The sequence below is a fragment of the Parasteatoda tepidariorum genome, chromosome 1 (genome assembly GCF_043381705.1).
Source record: "Parasteatoda tepidariorum isolate YZ-2023 chromosome 1, CAS_Ptep_4.0, whole genome shotgun sequence".
In the NCBI taxonomy this organism is placed as follows: domain Eukaryota; kingdom Metazoa; phylum Arthropoda; class Arachnida; order Araneae; family Theridiidae; genus Parasteatoda; species Parasteatoda tepidariorum.
This window is the reverse complement of record NC_092204.1, coordinates 4,063,957-4,082,591: the sequence shown is the minus strand read 5'-3', so window position 1 is coordinate 4,082,591 and position 18,635 is coordinate 4,063,957. Positions and strand designations below refer to the sequence as shown.

The 18,635-nt window shown below is 31.9% G+C and overlaps 1 protein-coding gene across 1 annotated transcript in view; it reads left to right on the top strand.

Annotated features, from left to right (window-relative positions):
• Positions 1 to 18,635, top strand: part of LOC107455053 (chaoptin) — a gene marked incomplete at its 3' end in the record, with an annotated part of 272,614 nt that overhangs the window by 69,945 nt on the left and 184,034 nt on the right. The window contains 1 exon segment of the mRNA XM_071186716.1: positions 2,103 to 2,183.

Below are 18,635 nucleotides of genomic sequence, written 5' to 3'. Positions count from 1 at the left end.
TTTACTTAATTTTTTTAAAAACAGTGTTAAAAATTAAAAATATATATAGCAATAATATTTGGAATTTTATCTAATATAATATCTAATATATTTAAAATATAATTTTATCTAATTTTCGATGGTGTAATGTATAATATGTTGATATGCTGTCTTTATCAACGTATTATACATTACATACGTACATATACATTACAAACGGTGTNCAGCAGGAAAAATGGGAAAAAGTAAATCAAACGTAGATTAGCCAAAAAAAAAATTACCTTTTTATTCAACTCCTATTAGTTCATACTCTCCCTACATATTGTTCATATTTTCAATCGGTAATGAAATAATTATTATTCAAATTTTTAGAACACGAAACACGAAATGGAATTTTTCGGTGAGTTAAACGTAATTGTTTAAATTGTTTTAAATTGTCATTGTTTTAAATTTTACTATAAGCGATTCAGTGTTTCACCTATTTCAAAGACAACATCAGTGATAAATTCTAACTATTTGAACAAAAAATTAGTTTATTGTGCACATTTAAATATTTAATTATTTTAAATTCCCTGTGTCGGATAAATACAAAAAAGAACATGACGTTGTATCACGTGTGGTCCACATCACCCAATTACTTTCATAGTTGTCTGATAACAGGCACCTTTTTATTTTTTTTACCAATTCCTACTATTTGTTCACACTATATATATTCATATATCTTGCTCAAATTTTCATTCATTTATTTCGAAATGTATTGGAATGAGATCAGTGTTCATTCATATACTATTTCGAAATGACATCGCTCTAACAGATGAAATAATTATTGACTATCTATAATTTAATAAAACAATTTTATATGTTTAAGTAATCGCGGAAAGCTTTTGTGGTTTACTTATAAATGTAACGCAAACGCTCAATTATTAGCTCTAAGAATGTCAAGGTAATCATGCTGCTTGATTCAGGACTTTGTTCTTTGTGTTAGATTCAAAATTACAAAATGTTACATTAGACAAAGTCAAACTAATTTGTGGAAATAAATAAGGTCATTATTTAATTTTTTTTTATTTAAATAGCTTAATCTCTTTTTTTTTTACTTAAATTTTTTAAAAACAGTGTTAAAAATTAAAAATATATATAGCAATAATATTTGGAGTTTGTAAGATTTTTATAGAATATAATTTTATCTAATTTTTGATGGTGTAATGTATAATATGTTGAAATACTGTCTTTATCAACGTATTATACATTACATACGTACATATACATTACATACGGTGTAATGTATAATAGCTGATAAAAACATGAATCTGTTGATTTGAAACAAAATATAGATAAAACTTTAATTATTTGTTTATTTTTATCATTTAAAAATTAACTTGTATTAATTTATTATTGATGCTTAAAAGTAGATTCTGAAGATTTTCTTTGCTTTGTGATTATAAATTAAGGGATCTGAGTTTTATTTAACTGTGATTGTTTTGTTACCTTTTTAAAATGATTTTTTTAAATGATTATGCAATGTTAAATTGTATTTGTATTTAAATTGTAATTTTAAATTGGATTTGTTAAATGTCAAGCTTTGCTGATCGGTGTCAGTATGAACCTGCTGATCCTATCCAGAGGTGGGTGATTATCGTAACGGCTAGGCTAATAAGTTCTACCGTTTGCCCTTTTTATAGGGTAAGTCGAAATTCTAAAGCGAGTAATTCTAAAGCTACTACAAAAATTAAATTTAATTACTGTTCTAATGATTACAAATTTTGTTTGACTTTTAATTAAAAATTTTAATGGTTTAAAATGATGCAAAAATGATGCAATTTTCTTTTATTCAAAGTTATCATAGCATAGTTTTAAGAATATTAATAAGAGCTTTGTTTAGAACCTAGATAAGAGTCAATAATTTAAAAGAAAAAAATACAATTATTAAGAATTTTAAAAATGACAAAATATATTAATCTTAAAAAAACTAAAGATCTGTTTTTCTTTATATTTCTGTTTTTTAAAAAAAATGAAATAAATCTGGATTAACAAGAAAAAAAAACTTATTAACATTTTCTTTCTTTTTTTTTTTTTTTTTTTTTTTAGACAGAGTCTCACTCTGCGCCCANGTTTTTCCGCAGGTTTCTCCTGTTTACTTCTACAACTATTAGTATTCAAGTTCGTAAAGTGATTTTGAAATTTCACTTGATATTCATTTAAAGGTAAGCAATTTCTTTTTAAATTCAATTAAACTTTACTTGGTCTTGGACTTGCATTTATTCATAATGTCGTTTAATTTTTTTGATCTTAGAAGAAAATAAGAAAATACTTTTGACTTTTTTAACTTTTAAAATATTTTACATATTTTCTTAAACATTCTTTTAACACTTGCCTTACTAACAATTTTTTTATCTGTAATTTTTTATCGTTTGCTTATTTAATATATATAAATATCGTTTGGAGGAGGTCCACTCTGTATACTATTCGGTGTATTCCTGTTAAGTACATGTCTACCAAAATGAATAAAAAAAAAAACTAAATGGAAAAATCAATTTTTCGTCAATAGAGGTCATCATAAATTAATTAAAATTCTGTTTTATAAATGCAATATTGCAAATTTGAATATGTTAATTTCGCAGCTGAGAAAATTCAAAAAAGTTTGTTTTATCTCGTGTTATGTTTGCATATAGATTAAGATTCCCGGACGTCTATGTTAAAATGTAGAAAATCATTGCATTCCTATTTTCAAAAGGTATAATTGGATTAAAATTGCAGAATCTGATGAAATTATTAGCCACTAGATGGCGTGTTATAATGAAAATGTAATTTAGAGCCACTAGATGGCGTCTTATAATGTAAATGTAATATAGATTGATTTAAAAATTCAATGAAGTCAGATTTAAGCCTAATGTTTAAAAATAAAATTTTGTTATTGTTTGTAACAAGAGGTCATCCTTGAATTTTTCAATAATAGTGATACGCCGTGGAACGTTTTTCTGCCTCAAAAGTATCGAGACCTTTTAGTTTCTCTCTAAAAAGAAAATAATTCTCTATAAATGGTCTCCATAATAGTTTTTTTTTTTTAAATTTCTTTTCCTTTTTCTGTTAATAAGTAACAGAATATTTCACAGCAGTAGTTAGTAAACTGTGCAAAAAAGAAGCAAGTTGTTCCACTACACATTTTTTCAAGACAAGCAAAATATGAGCAGGTTATTTGACAGCAATAGGTTGTAAGTTGTGCAAAATATAAAGAGGTTATACCTCAGTGAATTCTCTGGGGAGCGGCCATTCTCCGTTTTACTTTAAAATGGTCGTTCTTAGAGGTTACCACCATTGTCTTCAAAATTGTTATCGAAGGTTTTTGCAAACGATTTTAACTTGCAAACGATTTTAATTTTAGTTAGTGCCATTTTCTGGGCGCTGAAATGCCACTTCTGTTGGCGTCATGAAAAGACATATCGATGAATAAAATTTAGCGTCTATAAAAATGATCCTAACTAATACAATAATGTGTAAAGACAAATTTACGAATTATAAATAATAAAGCTATTTTAAATTTAACAAAAAAAACAAGTTTTTTTTTTTTTTTTTTTTTTTTTTTTTTTTTTTTTTTTTTTTTTTTTTTTTTTTTTNTTTTTTTTTTTTTTTGCTTAAGTCTGCATTTAATTTTATATCATAAAAATTAGCTAGCTTTAAAAGATGAGAAGAGGTTTTTTTTTCATTTGAGATGTTTGTTTTTTTCTTAAATAATTCTTTTTTCTAATTTAACTTTCAACTCTAGAAAGTAAATGATAGCATCGTCTTAAGTGCACTCTGTCTGCAACCTGAGGTTGTATCGTCAAAAAGAGATCTCTAAATAAGAGTCTCACGCAAATATTTTGAATACATTTCAATCTACTTAATTTGTTATGTTAAATTTTTGATTTTGATGGTTGTTCGTTTTTCCTTATTTGATCTTTTCCGCATTTGGTGCAGATGTTTGCTCAGTCGCTGGGAGAGAGGTTTTTCTATAACAGTTCATAAGTTGTGCAAAACTTGAGCAGGTTATCCTTTAGCAACAGTTTTAAAAGCCTCAAAATGTAATCAGACAATTCCGCAGTAACAATTTATAAATTGCAGTGTATTTCTTTTAAGAAAATATGAATATAAAGAGATTAGTCGATAAGGTTCTTAAATTTTTTTTTACTTTCTTNTTTGCTTAAGTCTGCCTTTAATTTTGTATCATAAAAATTAGCTAGCTTTAAAAGATGAGAAGAGGTTTTTTTTTTTTGTTTGAGATGTTTGTTTTTTTTCTTAAATAATTCTTTTTTTTTTCTTTATTTAACTTTCAACTCTAGAAAGTAAATCATCGTCTTTAGTGCACTGCAACATGAGGTTGTTATCGTCAAAAAGAGCTCTCTCTAAATAAGAGCAAATATTTTGAATACATTTCAATCTACTTAATTTGTTATGTTAAATTTTTGATATTTGTTCGTTTTTCCTTATTTGATCTTTTCCGCATTTGGTGCAGATGTTTGCTCGGTCGCTCGGAGAGAGGTTTTTCTATAACCGTTCATAAGTTCTTGAGCAGGTTGTCCTTTAGCAACCGTTTTAAAAGCCTCAAAATGTAATCAGACAATTCCGCAGTAACAGTTTATAAATTGTAGTGCATTTCTTTTAAGAAAATATGAATATAAAGAGATTAGTCGATAAGGTTCTTAAATTTTTTTTTACTTTCTTTTAAAAAAATCAGTCATTCATAAAATAATGTGCCTCATTGTAAGATTTCGTCGTACACTAACGATAAGAACTTTATTTTTGAACATACACCATTAAAAACCGGAATTCCATTTTACAGTAAAGAACTGGTTGTTTCAGTGTAATTTTAAAACTTGAAGAAAACTTTAATTATACTCTCAGATTCAAAGCTTTTCGTGATAGGGAAAACCTGCAAAGCGCGAAAGGGAAAATGTTCTTAATCCCCTGGATATTTCCCCATCGGAGCGCCATTTCTTTAAATTATGACATTTTAAACTTCGACCGGTTTTATGAGAAAAGGAAAAGAATGAAATCTTCCACAGTATCGTCTGCTCGTTTCGAGAGCCATTTTGAAGTTTGAAGTTAAAAGTACTAATTAGGTTCTTTCAATTCATGGGCACGGTTTGTGTTTTAGAACGTGAAGGGGGGAGGGAATTAAAGGGGAATTAATTTGAAGTTTCAACCATATCGATGAGCTATTTTACAGAAACGAACTTGTTCTGCGTTGAAAGTTTGGGTTGAAATAGTGAACTCTTGGGTTTATGCGAATAATAATTGAGAAAACTAGTTCTTGTGGTTCTGTTTTGCGAGATGGAATTGAAACTGTTTTAGAATTAAAAATTAGTTTCGTGGCGTTCGCAAAGTTTGTAAATAAAGTGCTTTATTTGTTTTGCTTTCGTTTGTAAATTTAATACCTTTGATGTAATTAACGCAATATTTAATATTGATAGTCTATCGCAAGCTTAAGACAAATAATTCTAAAAGGTATTTGCTTCAAACGTTAACTATTATAATTAACAATTCGTAACTTGGAAGATTAATAACTTATTCATGAAGTTATATCAAGTTGTTTCTGCTTAAAGTTTTAGCCAAATATATGATAGCTTTAAGAGTACTGTTATATGCATTACCACAGAATTAATTTAAATTAAAATATGAAGAAAAAAAATTTCTTTTTCGATTTTAAGTATCGTACTTTTTTCAAGGATTTATTTAATTTTAATTACGTTTTTAACTTTAATGCAAGCGAGAAAATTTCTTTAAGCTTCTGGTTTAAACATAATAATATTTATCATTACTAAACCATAATAAATAATGGTTATCACTAATTAATTTGTATGGCTTGAGTGTTTAACTCTAACTAAGACTTAGTACCATGACATACATGACTTTAACTCAAACCATGAGTTAGTATATAAAAATCCGATCATTAGATAAAAAATGTATCCAGTTCCCTTTTTTTCAGTCGTCGATTTTTGTGATACAAAAAGGCAACGTAATTATTTTTACTTTATAACCGTCGTGGAACAAGAGACCCAATTTTTGGGTTTACGACTACTAATGTTCAACTCCGTAGCCTTGTTATTTTGAACCTAATCCAGAAGACAAAGGAACTCTTGGATCAAGTATTGGGAGAAACTTGCGTGCATGGAGGACTTTTTTATGGAACTAACCTGCATTTGCTTTAGATGGACAGGAAAATCGCGAGAACCTCCCACGGTTAGCCGGGCAGCAGGGAGACTAACCCATGATCCGTCTACAGCTGAGGATATTTCACGCCATTCGTATTGATTAGCCATCGCCGGGATCGAACCTGGCTCACCTCATTAGAAGGCGAACGTTCTATCCCCTGAGCCATCACTGTTCAGGCATTCAATTAGCCATTCAAATGATTCTTAGCTATTACACAAAGGAATTATAATTGATTACTTCTGGAGTTATTAATACTGCTACGAACTGTATCGAGAATACTGCTATAGTGATCGGCCAGTCATTAAATATATTACTAACTAGAAGTAATTAAAGATTACTTTTCTGGCTATAAACCTTGTTGTCAGCTCTAGTTAATGATTACTATTTGGCATGGTTTTCACCTCGTATGTTTACCATTTTATTGATACAGATATCAATTTTAATCATTGATTACTACACTGGTGTCAGAAATTAAGAGAATTTGCAGACTGGGTCGATTATCTCTAGAACTAGAAGACCGATTTTAATGAAATTTTATGTGTACACACAATACAAAACAAATAACCATTCAACAATTGTGATACACACGCATGATCGTGCATAGCACTCGTTGGAGTTGGAAGGTATGAAACAGCAGTTGCAGAGTAAACAAATGGTTTAATAGAGGATAGGGTCCCCTCTTACAGATATACAGGCCTTCCAGTGTGATTTCATACTTATAAATAACACAGTTTATCATTTCCTGTGGCAATTGGTCTGAATTGTCATGTGGCAATTTCATACCTTCCGACTCCAATGAGTGTTACACGCACGATCATGCGTGTGTATTACAATTGTTGAATGTTTTGTATTGTATCAATGTATGTACAGATCAAATCTCATTAAAATCGGTCTTCTAGTTCTAGAGATAATCGGCCAAGTCTGCAAATTCTCTTCTTTTCTTACATCAGTTAATTTTGGCTACTGATTAACTTTAAAGCATTGGTTATAGATCCTAATTATAAATTTTAATGTTTACTAATCTAGTGATTGATACAATAAGGCAGTGTTTCCAAAAGTGTGGTACGCGCACCCCCAGGGGCAGGGGCCCCCATCAGGGGGGAAGGTGGGCGTATGATGCGCCCATTTAAAGCTTGGGGGGGGGGAATTTTTACACTAAATAAAACGGGCGCTGGGCCCATATCCAAGAGGTCGTGGGTTCGATCCTCGCCGGCCGAAGACTCCCCGTGTAGTAAATGGTGACTGATGCACGTTAAATCTGTCGAGTCTCAAAGTCCTCCATGTTCCCACAATAAATCAATACCTCTGGGGGTACTGATCCAGGAGTTTCCTTGTCTTCTGGATTGGTTCAAAATTACAAGGCTACGGAGTTGAACGTAAGTAGTCGTAAACCCATGAAATTGGGTCGGCTGTTCAACGACGGTTATAAAATAAAATAAAAACTAAATAAAACGAATAGTTTGGGGGGGATTTAGAATTTGCCCAAGAATGCGCCCAAGAGCTCGGGGGGGGGGGATGGGGGCCACTGCCCAGGGGTACGGGAACAGTTTAGCGGGGGTACGTGTTCTTACTCGAAATATCTTGCAACACACGAAAATTTCAAAAATTTATATTTAAAAACAAAGCTAGTCATGAAAATTTACGATTACGTATTACAGAGTAATCAGTAAATAGTTAGTGGTGTCAACAGCCAGCTGTGATTTTTAACTTTGGTACAATTTCTTATAGTAAAAATCACATTAATTTTTTATTAGTGGTACACAGCTTTACGAAAAGTTTAGAAAGGGTACGCAAAAGTCATAAGTTTGGGAAACACTGCAATAAGGAATATTATCGTGGTTATTGGTGCTTTTATAAGTTCTCCCTACTGATATCTTCTCCAATGATTGATTCTGTTATAAACTTAAGTTAGAAAGCAGTTAAATTGCTTAGAAAGAAATGTCCAGGGACGATTTTGTGTAGGCGATTTATTCGAATTCCGGATGAAGGTGTTGGCCCTCAGGGACCACCTTGGTGTAGGCCACTGATGTAGTAACAGTGATCACCTCTCACCGAGCGATCCAAAAATCGGAGACCACGTAACTCCCTCCAAATCCAGTTTACTTGTTGTTCACATACTTCGGTCAGCCACTTAATCTGTCCTTTTTAGAGGGTCGTAAAAAAGGAAGCAGGCGTTTTTCGCTCGAGATAAATTGCCCATAAAATCTTTTACCTTGCACCCCCTTGTGATGGGAAATAAACAGGCTTCCAGCTCTCTTTTTTCCATCCTCGCCTGTCACTCCTGATGGAAGAAGAGAAATTTAGTTTTGGGGCTCGTTTAATAGTCTGCCAGTAGATTAGGCCTACCACTTTCTCTATGGAAGATTAGATTAACTAATGTCAGAAAATAGTATTGTTTGAATAAACTACAGTACTTGACCATATTATGAGACGCACTATTAGATTCTATGTAAAATCCTAACCTATCACGTGATACTATACAGCTGTATTGTTTTGACGAGACTGTTTGTACTCGTTTATGTTCGTTTATCAATTGGTTAACATGTAGTAATGCAATACGTTAAAGGTAAATACACAAAGGAAGTATGTAAAAAATCTCTCGAATAAAAATTAATTACATGTATGTTTAAATATAAAAGTATTGCCTATAAACTCGTACAAAACGTGTCATTATTAAAACACTACAGTGCGTCTATTAATTTGGTCTAATTAATACAATATCCTAATATATTAAATATTCTATATTTATATAATGCATCGTCTAATTTATCCTATCGTCGAATTTATATTATCTATTGTCTAATTTATTTAAAAAGTGATACAAGTGCAAAACTGTCTCGTAAAAACAATAAAGCTGTATAGTATCAACCGATAATGAAGATCGCGTCTCATAATTTAGGCAGGAACTGTATATAGAGCAGATATTGATTGTAGTAAAGCGGCTGTAAAATATCGGACAACTCTATTGAGAGTCGGGAAATAATGATAAATGGATGTTTGGTGGTATTGAAGGGTAAATGTTTTTGTAAGGTCGACTTTGCTTGTTATTACCCGGAAAATATTGACTTGAACAATTATCATCTCAGGAACAGAATTCCATCAATTTATACATCACTGGGATTCGAATCTCATTGGGAGGTGATTGCTCTACCTCCTGAGCCACCATGACACTAACTTTACTCATTTTATTTTATATTTCATAACCGTCGTTGAACAGCCGACACAATTTTTGGGTTCACGTCTACTCATGTTCACCTGCGTAGCCTTGTCATTTTGAACCCAATACAGAAGACAAGGGAACTTCCCGAACAAGTATTGGGAGAAAACTTGCCTTTGTAGAGGACTTTTTGATGGAACTAACCCACATTTGCGCTACATGGTGAGGAAAACCACGAAAACCTTCCACAGTTAGCTCGATGGCAAGGGGGCTCTAACCCGTGATCCGTCTACCACTGAGCCTATTTTACGTCAGCACTGTGGTCGGTGCAAGCCGGGTGCGGAATTCGTATACACCAGTCATTGCTGCGATTCGAGCCCTGTTCACCTCATTGGAAGACGGATGCTCTATCCCCTGAGCCATCACGGCTCTCACTTTACACATTAGAGACATTTAGCATCTTGACATATAACATATCTTTCGAGCTGCGCAGTTACAACAGATCAATCTCCAGAGGGCTTGCGCAGTATTAACGTGAATGTGGAAAATTTCATGTGATAATGCTAAATATCTCTATTGTTATTTGTAATCTCTAAATTAAATTAATTCTCTAAATTAATTCTAAATTACTCTCCCCGTCTAAATCTTTTCATCGTGCTAAATCATATTCTTCTTTAAATTTTCTAATGTTTTATTGTTTGTAATTCGTTATGCTACTGTTTGACGAAATTGAAATCAATAAATAGCATTGTACAACATTGCTCTACGTGAAATGTTGACGTTCTCTATAGTTGCAGATTGACATATCTATAGTTAGAATGAAAAATTAAACGGAGAAGCTTATTTGTGTACAAGACACTTGTTCTCTGAACGAAACATTATTGTTTTGAATCTATGAGAACTTTATTTGAGCCAACGCGAGGCGGGAACAATGAAAAATTAAAGTTGTAGTGTTTACTTTCTGATAGAAGGCGAAGAAACTTGTTCTAACATAATAAGAAACTTCTTAAAACGAGACTGCCAGATGCTCTTCAAAAATTTTATATTAATCTGGAGGCGAGCAGTTAAATTCAACTTCGAAAATTGTAGAGTGATAGTGTAGTTATTCGTTAGCAATTTGTGCTTCGAAGAAAATGGGATGAGTGGAGAGCAATCGTAACTTTTTCGCTGTTTTTAACTTTTTCTGTTTTGTGTGTATTTTTAAGGATAATCATTTTCGAACCATAAAAGAAAAAACATTTCTTTACAACGGGGATGCGTTTAAACCATAGAGTAATAAATAGGAGGAGACGGCATGCCCGTAAACTCGTGAAGCCTTAATCGCAACCGCGGCGCCATATTGGTACAACCAAAACAAATCGAACTTCCATAGATATAACCCAGCGAACTTCGTTGAACTAGAGCTGTACGTGTTTAAACATTCTTCAAACTGAGTAATAGANATTTATTTGCTCACCACTTCATGTATTTTGTGAATGAGATAGAGCATTTCATGAGTGGAGTTTAAGCCTCAATTGGAAAATAAATATTCCTATATATTAAATACCCTGGGTATCTACCTTTAAAAATAAATACACAGTTAATTTACGTTGCTATTTGTAAATTAAAATTTTGTACACTTCATATGATCAAGTGCTTTGCAAAAAAAAAAAAAAGAAAAAAAAAAAGAAATTAGACTTCTATGTTTAGCAATAAAAAGTATATTATGGACTAGTTTTATTACCCAAGTGTTTACTCAAATGGCTTAATGTTGAGTATTGCTATTCTTTTGGCACAAACCAATATTTTTCCCTTTAAATATTCTAACTTTAAAGAAAAGTGCGTTTCATATTATTTTGCTTATATTCAAAATAGTGTGATTTTAATGTGATATTCTTTGAATAAAGTTTTATTGGAAAGATGCCCCCTTCAATAACAATATATTACTTTTAATGCCTAGATAAAATATAAAGGAACCTAAGTTCCCGAAAACTGCTGTAAAGTTCTTTTTTTAATTCAGTTATAAAATAGAGCTATCTTAAAACGTTATTTTTTGGGAAGAAGAAAAGAAACTAATGTTGAAAAATTGAATGAAAAAAGGTGTTATGTATTAACAACAAAACTATTTCAATCTCGTTTTCGAAATTTTCCAATCATAAGAGAAAATATCAAAAAAAAACTAACTCTTCCTCTTGAAACCTGAGCGGCTCCGCGAAGTTTCTGGTTATACCAACATGGCCGCCGCTACTTGACAGTTACTTCACTCTCGCCGATAGGGAAGGGGAGGAATGCCCACTCCTTCTTATTTATAACTCTATGGTTTAAACGAATACGAGAGGAATATTTAAAAAACAAATAAATGTAAAAAAAAATTGCCGAAAGGTTTTCCATTTTGCAAAATGGTTGTTTTGTTCAGCATCGGTAAGTTTAGGCCTTGGCATCATTTTTTTCTTTTTTTTTTCTTGCTTCAACTCTAACCTTTGGGACCGCGTCAATCAGTTTGGGACCCTCTTTATTTGTGATATTCACCTGAATTAGTATTGAAAAAGATCTGTAGGTTAGAATCTGTAGGTTAGTTTGAACTGTAGGTTAGAATTTCTGATTCTCAATTAAACCAATAAAAACAAAAATATTGTTCAATGATGAAATTCTCTTTTAATAACAACTCAAAAAGTATTTATGGGATCTCTCTGGTAATCGCAAAAATAAACTCACCCACTTAATGCATAACAAAATTAAAAGTGATAAAAAATAAATTCTAAAAAAAAATTATCAAACAGCAGTGGCAGTCATAGCAACGCATGCAATGACGACGCATGCGCACTGTTTACTATTACTCGTGAACACAGTTACAAAGTGTGATGACGTCCAAATAAGTTGCGCACGCCATGAAACCCAAAACAAGTCCCATTTTGACAATGGGTAATAAAGTTAAAGCTTGATACAACTTGTATGGCAAATGACTGAAAATCTCTGATCACGACAATTTTGAAGTCCCAATATAAGACACAAAAACAGTATGTTGATTTATAACGAGTTAAAAATTAATAGTCTTCCGCTATTCGATTTTTTTTTTAAGAAAATATGTTTTTACAAACATTTCCTTATTTCTCTTATTGACAAGTAACCAACATTCATTGTTATCAATGATATCAAAAAATATTGTACTTTATTAAATTTTTCAAAATTTATTTTACAGTTTGGAAAAAAAATTCATTTACTTCAGAAAATCAAATATTTTTCCTTTTTAAATTTAATGAGCCACAATAAAGAAAGAACCTTTAAATTCGAGCCATGATGGCTCAGGGGATAGAGATTTCGCCTTCCAATGAGGTGAACTGGTTCGAATCCCGGCGATGGCTAGTCAATACATTTTCCGCATCCGACTTGCACCGACCACAGTGCTGACCTAAAATATCCTCAGTGGTAGACGGATCATGGATTAAAGTTCCCTTACCGTCAGTCTAACCTTGAGAAGTTTTCTTTGTTTTCCTCTCCATGCAACGCAAATGCGGGTTACAGAGATGCCAACTTGCTCCGGACAGCAAATTTATATTTTAAAGTGGTAGTTTATTAACTGTGATTCTTGATTTAATAAGTCCAATTTAGTAGATTTTTATCCACCACTATTTCTAAATAAATCGTAAGTTTATATAATTCACCACTTTGTAGTAACTTAGTCATGCTATACCTTTTTAAAAGCAAGCAAAAATAGTCAAATATTTACAAAATTTAGTTTGTGCTTATTTACCGTTTTTTTTAATTATTTTGCCTTGTCCGGAGCAGTTGGCATCTCTGGGATTAGTTTTATCTAAAAGGCCTCCACGAAGGAAAGTTCTCCATATACTTAATCCAGAAGTCCCCTTGTCTTCTGGATTGGGTTTTAAATTACGAAGCTACGGAGTTGAATATTAGTAGTCGTAAACTCAAAAAAATTGGTTCTGTTAAAATAAAATAAAACACCGAGAGAAAACCATATATTTAACCACCGGGGCTATTAGAAGAGATAATTCCTTCTCCAGATCTCCTTCAATACGAAATTGTTTCTTGGGGAGGGGGTGAGTTATATTTATAAGGAGGACAGTCTTCGGTGTGTGGAGAAGGGTAAAGCTTTTGATCACTCTCTGATAGAAGGGCATGACAGTTTTCTCATNATTGTTAAAATATTCCTCAATGACATCAAAAGGTATTGTACTTTATTAAATTTTTCAGAATTTCTTTACAGTTAGGGAAAAAAAAAATTTTGTTCGGAAAAAAATTCACTTACTTAAGAAAGAATATCAAACATTTTTCCTTTTTAAATTTAATGAGCCACTATAAGGAAGGAACCTTTAAATTCGTGCCGTGATGGCTCAGGGGCATTTCGCCTTCCAATATGGTGAACCATGATTTGAATCCCGGCGATGGCTGGTCAATACGTATTCCGCATCCAGCTTGCACCGACCACAGTGCTGACCTAAAATATCCTCAGTGGTAGACGGATCATGGGTTAGAGTTCCCTTACCGTCAGTCTAACCTTGTGAAGATTTCGTTGTTTTCCTCTCCATACAACGCAAATGCGGGTTAGTTTTATCAAAAAGGCCTCCACGAAGGCAAAGTTCATTTTATACTTAATCCAGAAGTACCCTTGTCTTCTGGATTGGGTTTTAAATTACGAAGCTACGGAGTTGAATATTAGTAGTCGTAAACTCAAAAAAATTGGTTCTGTTAAAATAAAATAAAACACCGAGAGAAAACCATATATTTAACCACCGGGGCTATTAGAAGAGATAATTCCTTCTCCAGATCTCCTTCAATACGAAATTGTTTCTTGGGGAGGGGGTGAGTTATATTTATAAGGAGGACAGTCTTCGGTGTGTGGAGAAGGGTAAAGCTTTTGATCACTCTCTGATAGAAGGGCATGACAGTTTTCTCATCCTTACAGCTCACTTTTACCTGCTTACAGAAAGAGCACATCATCCACCAGTGAATGACATCACGGACACGTAAGGGGGCAGACACATAGTGCACAATTCAAGGATAAAGGTCCTATTTTAAAAGCTGAGTTTATGAGTGACATTTCATGAAGTAAAAAAAAAAAAACACGATTTATTGGGGATATGTGGCGTAATATGTAAGTACGTATGCTTATATTTCTAATTGCGTTTTAAAGGATACAAAGGAAAACAAATATATAAAAAAAAATTTTCGTCAATTTCTACTTAAGTCAACAAAGATATTTTTTTTTATTTTAGTTACTTTTTATTACATAATTATAATTTTTTCTTCTATATAAAACTAAAATTCATTCACTAAATTTAATGAATGAATTAATATTTGAAAAAACTGTATTAACATCAAGTGTCATTCCACTACAAATTTAAAAAAATGCATTTAAATTGTGCGTGGAGATGAATAAAAAGTATTTTATTAAGAATTGAATATTTGAACAATATATAGGGCGAGTGGGAAACTAATTGTAGGAATTGAATAATCATTATTCGTAATTTAATATAATTATTATTATTAACAATCGTAATTATTTCCTACTAAGGCAACAATTCGATTGCTTTGCATAAGAAATAAAATTTTATACTACAGTAGGGAACCGATTATCCGGAACGATCGGGACCATTGCTATTCCGGATAACTGATTTTTCCGGTTTTCTGAATCGCTACAAAAAGCCGTTTTTTTATTGTTAAACCCAACTTAAAAAAAAAAAATTGAAATAATCTTAAAAAGAAGAAGAAACGATGAAGTTAATACCCCTTTAATTATTTCCAAACTGATTTTAAGGTAAACATCTTTCAAAACAGAAAGAAAAATCCTAAAATCTTATGAGGAAAAAAAATTTTTTTTTTTTAAAATGGCGGAAAAATTTATCGAATTTTGTTCCGGTTTTTTGGTTTTCCGGTTTTTTGGTTTTCCGGTTTTCTGATTTCCGGATTACGGGTTCTGTACTGTACCTATATTATGCTATCATAAAAGAATAAAACCAGTATTGAAAGTAATTAGACTAGTATTTTAAATATTTTTCGGAAAAAAAAATGCATTTTTTAAGTTATTTCCAAATTGGCATTTTACCACCTTCATTAAAATCAGTGCATAATTCAATTTTTGTGCATATTTTTGTGAATTTAAATAATGTAATATGAATACAGATCTTGAAAAAATAGAAAATTGTGGTTCATCATTTTCGTAAAAGTTTGTTCTCTAAAGCTGGACAAAGAAACAGTCACTAAAAAAGCTGTTACAACAGTTAAGCATTTTTTTTTTATACGGCTCGCTACAAACTAAATAATTTTTAGTAACAGTTAGTTTTTTTATTCAATTCCTATTATTAGTTCACACTCTCCCTATTATCTTGTTCAAATGTTCAATCTTTATTAAAATATTTTTTATTCATCTTTTTTTGAACTTGTAGTAGATGAAACTTGGTATTAATGCGGTTTTTTTTCAAATATTAATTCATTCATTAAATTTAATTAATCAATTTGAGTTATATGTGGGAGAATTTTTTTTAATTATTTAATAAAAAGTAACTAAAATAAAATTTTTCTTTGTTGCCCAAAGTAGAAATTGACTTTATTATTTTTTATTTATTTATATTACTTGTTTTATCAGCTTGTTGTTGGGTTAAAATGGTTCACTATTTCAATAAGCCTTCAGAAAGCCAAAATGTTTGTTTGAAATATTCACAAACAGCACGTCTCTAACTAATTACACGATTTTTATTTTATTTTCCTTTTAAATATCCTATTTTCCGAAGAAAAAAAAACTAGACTTCAATTGCGTTTATTATATTCCTTTATTTTCTTTGTTTTTTCTAAAAAATCAGCAAAATCAGCAGTACGTTGTATATTTTATTTTATTTTATAACCATTGTTAAACAGCCAACCCAATTTTGAGTTTAAAACTGCCGATGTTACACACCGTAGCCGTACTCGAAAGTTTGAATACAGTTGAGAAGACAAGGGAACTTCTGGATCGAGTATTGGGAGAAATTTGCCTTTGTGGAGGACTTTTTGATGGAACTAACCCGCATTAGCGTTGCATGGTGTAGAAAAACCATGCAAACCTCCCACGGTTAGCCTCAGCAAGGGGACTCTAACCCATGATACGTCTACCACTGAGGATATTTTGCGTCAGCACTCTGGTCAGTGCGAGCCGTGTGCGGAATTAGTTTCAACCAGCCATCCGTGAGAATCGAACCCGGGCCACTCCATTGGAAGGAGAGAATAGCTTATCAGATAAACTTATTCTGAAAATGTATTAAAAAGGTTTTTAAGTAAGTTTATTGTTATTTTTTATGTAAAAATAACGTTCCTCTTATTTTCTAAAAATAAAAGCTACTTTCAAAAAACTTATTTATAAATTTTTGTTAAAATAATTGTCAAATTTTTTTGTGTGCATATTTTTATGAGTCTAAATAATGCAGTATCTATACAAATCTTGAAACTTGGAAATTTATGTTGCACCATTTTCATAAAAGGCGAAGAACAAAGAAACAGTCATAAAAAAAAAAAAAGTTGTTGCAAAGAGTTGAACGCTGGCTCGCTACAAACTAAATAATTTGAAGTAACAATTATTTTTTTATATTCTCCAATCTAAATTAATGTTTCATACATAAAAGGGTTAAAATCGTTCACTGCTTTCAATAAGCCTTTAAAAAGCCGAAATATTTGTTTGAAATATTCGCGAACAGCACGTCCGTGACTAATTATACGATTTTTATTTTCTTTTACCATTAAATATCCTAATTGTCCGGAGAAAAAAAAAAAACTAGACTACAATTGACCTTATTATATTCCTTTATTTTTAACGCTCTCTTTGTCCTTTTAAGAAATCTGCAAAATCAGCAATATGTTGTCCCTCCCCTCCGACTGCCGGTTTGAAATACCGCGTCAACAACAATATTCCCTATTTCATACCAAAATCTTACCCGGGGGCTATGAACCACACTATTCCAGGTGATCAGTACGGTGTGATCCCCCTAATCCATACCCCCTTTCTCCATTACATAACAGAAGTGAGATAAAAAAAAAAACATCCCCCAAAGATGCCAGCGTCTACGACATGAAAATGGTGGCTGAATTTGTTGGTTACTTAGTTTTGGTGATTTTTTTTCTTCTTTTCTTCGTTTTTACCCCTTTTCTTGACTTTTTTGTCAAAACGATTTTGGAGGGAAAAGACTCTTAGTACGCGACACGTTTGAAAAATGACGTGTAAGGTTTATTGTAATTGGGGGGAATTGTTAAAATATTCCGTGAAAATGATGATTTAGTTTTCCTTTGAACACTCCGTTTAATCAAGGAGTTGTTATATTTATGTTTTTCTTCTTTTTTCTTAGCGAGAATTGATTTTTCTCATGTTGCAATAGTCAACTTTTGCAAGAATTTTTGTTAATTAACGATTACGTATCGATAGTGATTATCGAAAGCTACTGACTAATTAAATTTACTCTTAATTACGATTTATAGTTTGCTTGAACCGTATTTTAAAATTTAAGACCTGATAAATTTTAGGCAAAATTTTGTTACGTTGGTATTAGGACTGGGCGATATAAGAAATTTTATATCGTGATGCTTCGTCAGTTTTGCATCGCGATATAGCAAGGCTCGAAAAACAGCCCGTCCGCCCGTCCTCGACGGTCAAAAATTCTCCGCGGACAACGAATGTCTCGAATCCGACGTCCGCGCGGACGGCCATTTTACCGTTAATGTTCGTGATACATTTTCAATTTTTGTTATCTTACAAGAGTCTTGTAAGTTACAAGGCAGCAAAATGACTCACAATACAGCAACATACTGCGCATATATTGATGTTTTCTCTGTCTGGGAATACTGCAGCGGTTGAAAGGGGCTTTGCAGCAATAAACTTACAAAAAAACACAATGCGTACAGTGGCGTAGTGAGGGGTGGGCAAGGGGGGTCATCATGCCCCGGGCGCTACTCACAAAGGGGCGCCAAATGGTCCGCAAAACAAAAAATTGCTGGATAATTTTTATTTTTATTATAATTGGTTTCTGGAAAATATAATTTAATTTTAGTGCCAGTGTAATATAATAAATGTTAATTCATAAATAAAAAGGAACACTAATAGTCTAATTCAAAGTGTAATAATATATTCATAATAGAAATGGCACGTCTTGTCTACTGGCAGGGCTGACTCGACCTGTGTCTGACAAGCACTTGCTTATGGCATCAACGCTGTGTGGTTACAGAAATTATCTCCTTTCTTGATTTGTCTGATGAAACAATATGTTATAAAAAATATTTGAAGTTTACAAAGTACAAACATTCTTTCTTTCAGAACAATATTTATTTTTATTTCCATAAACGCAATGTA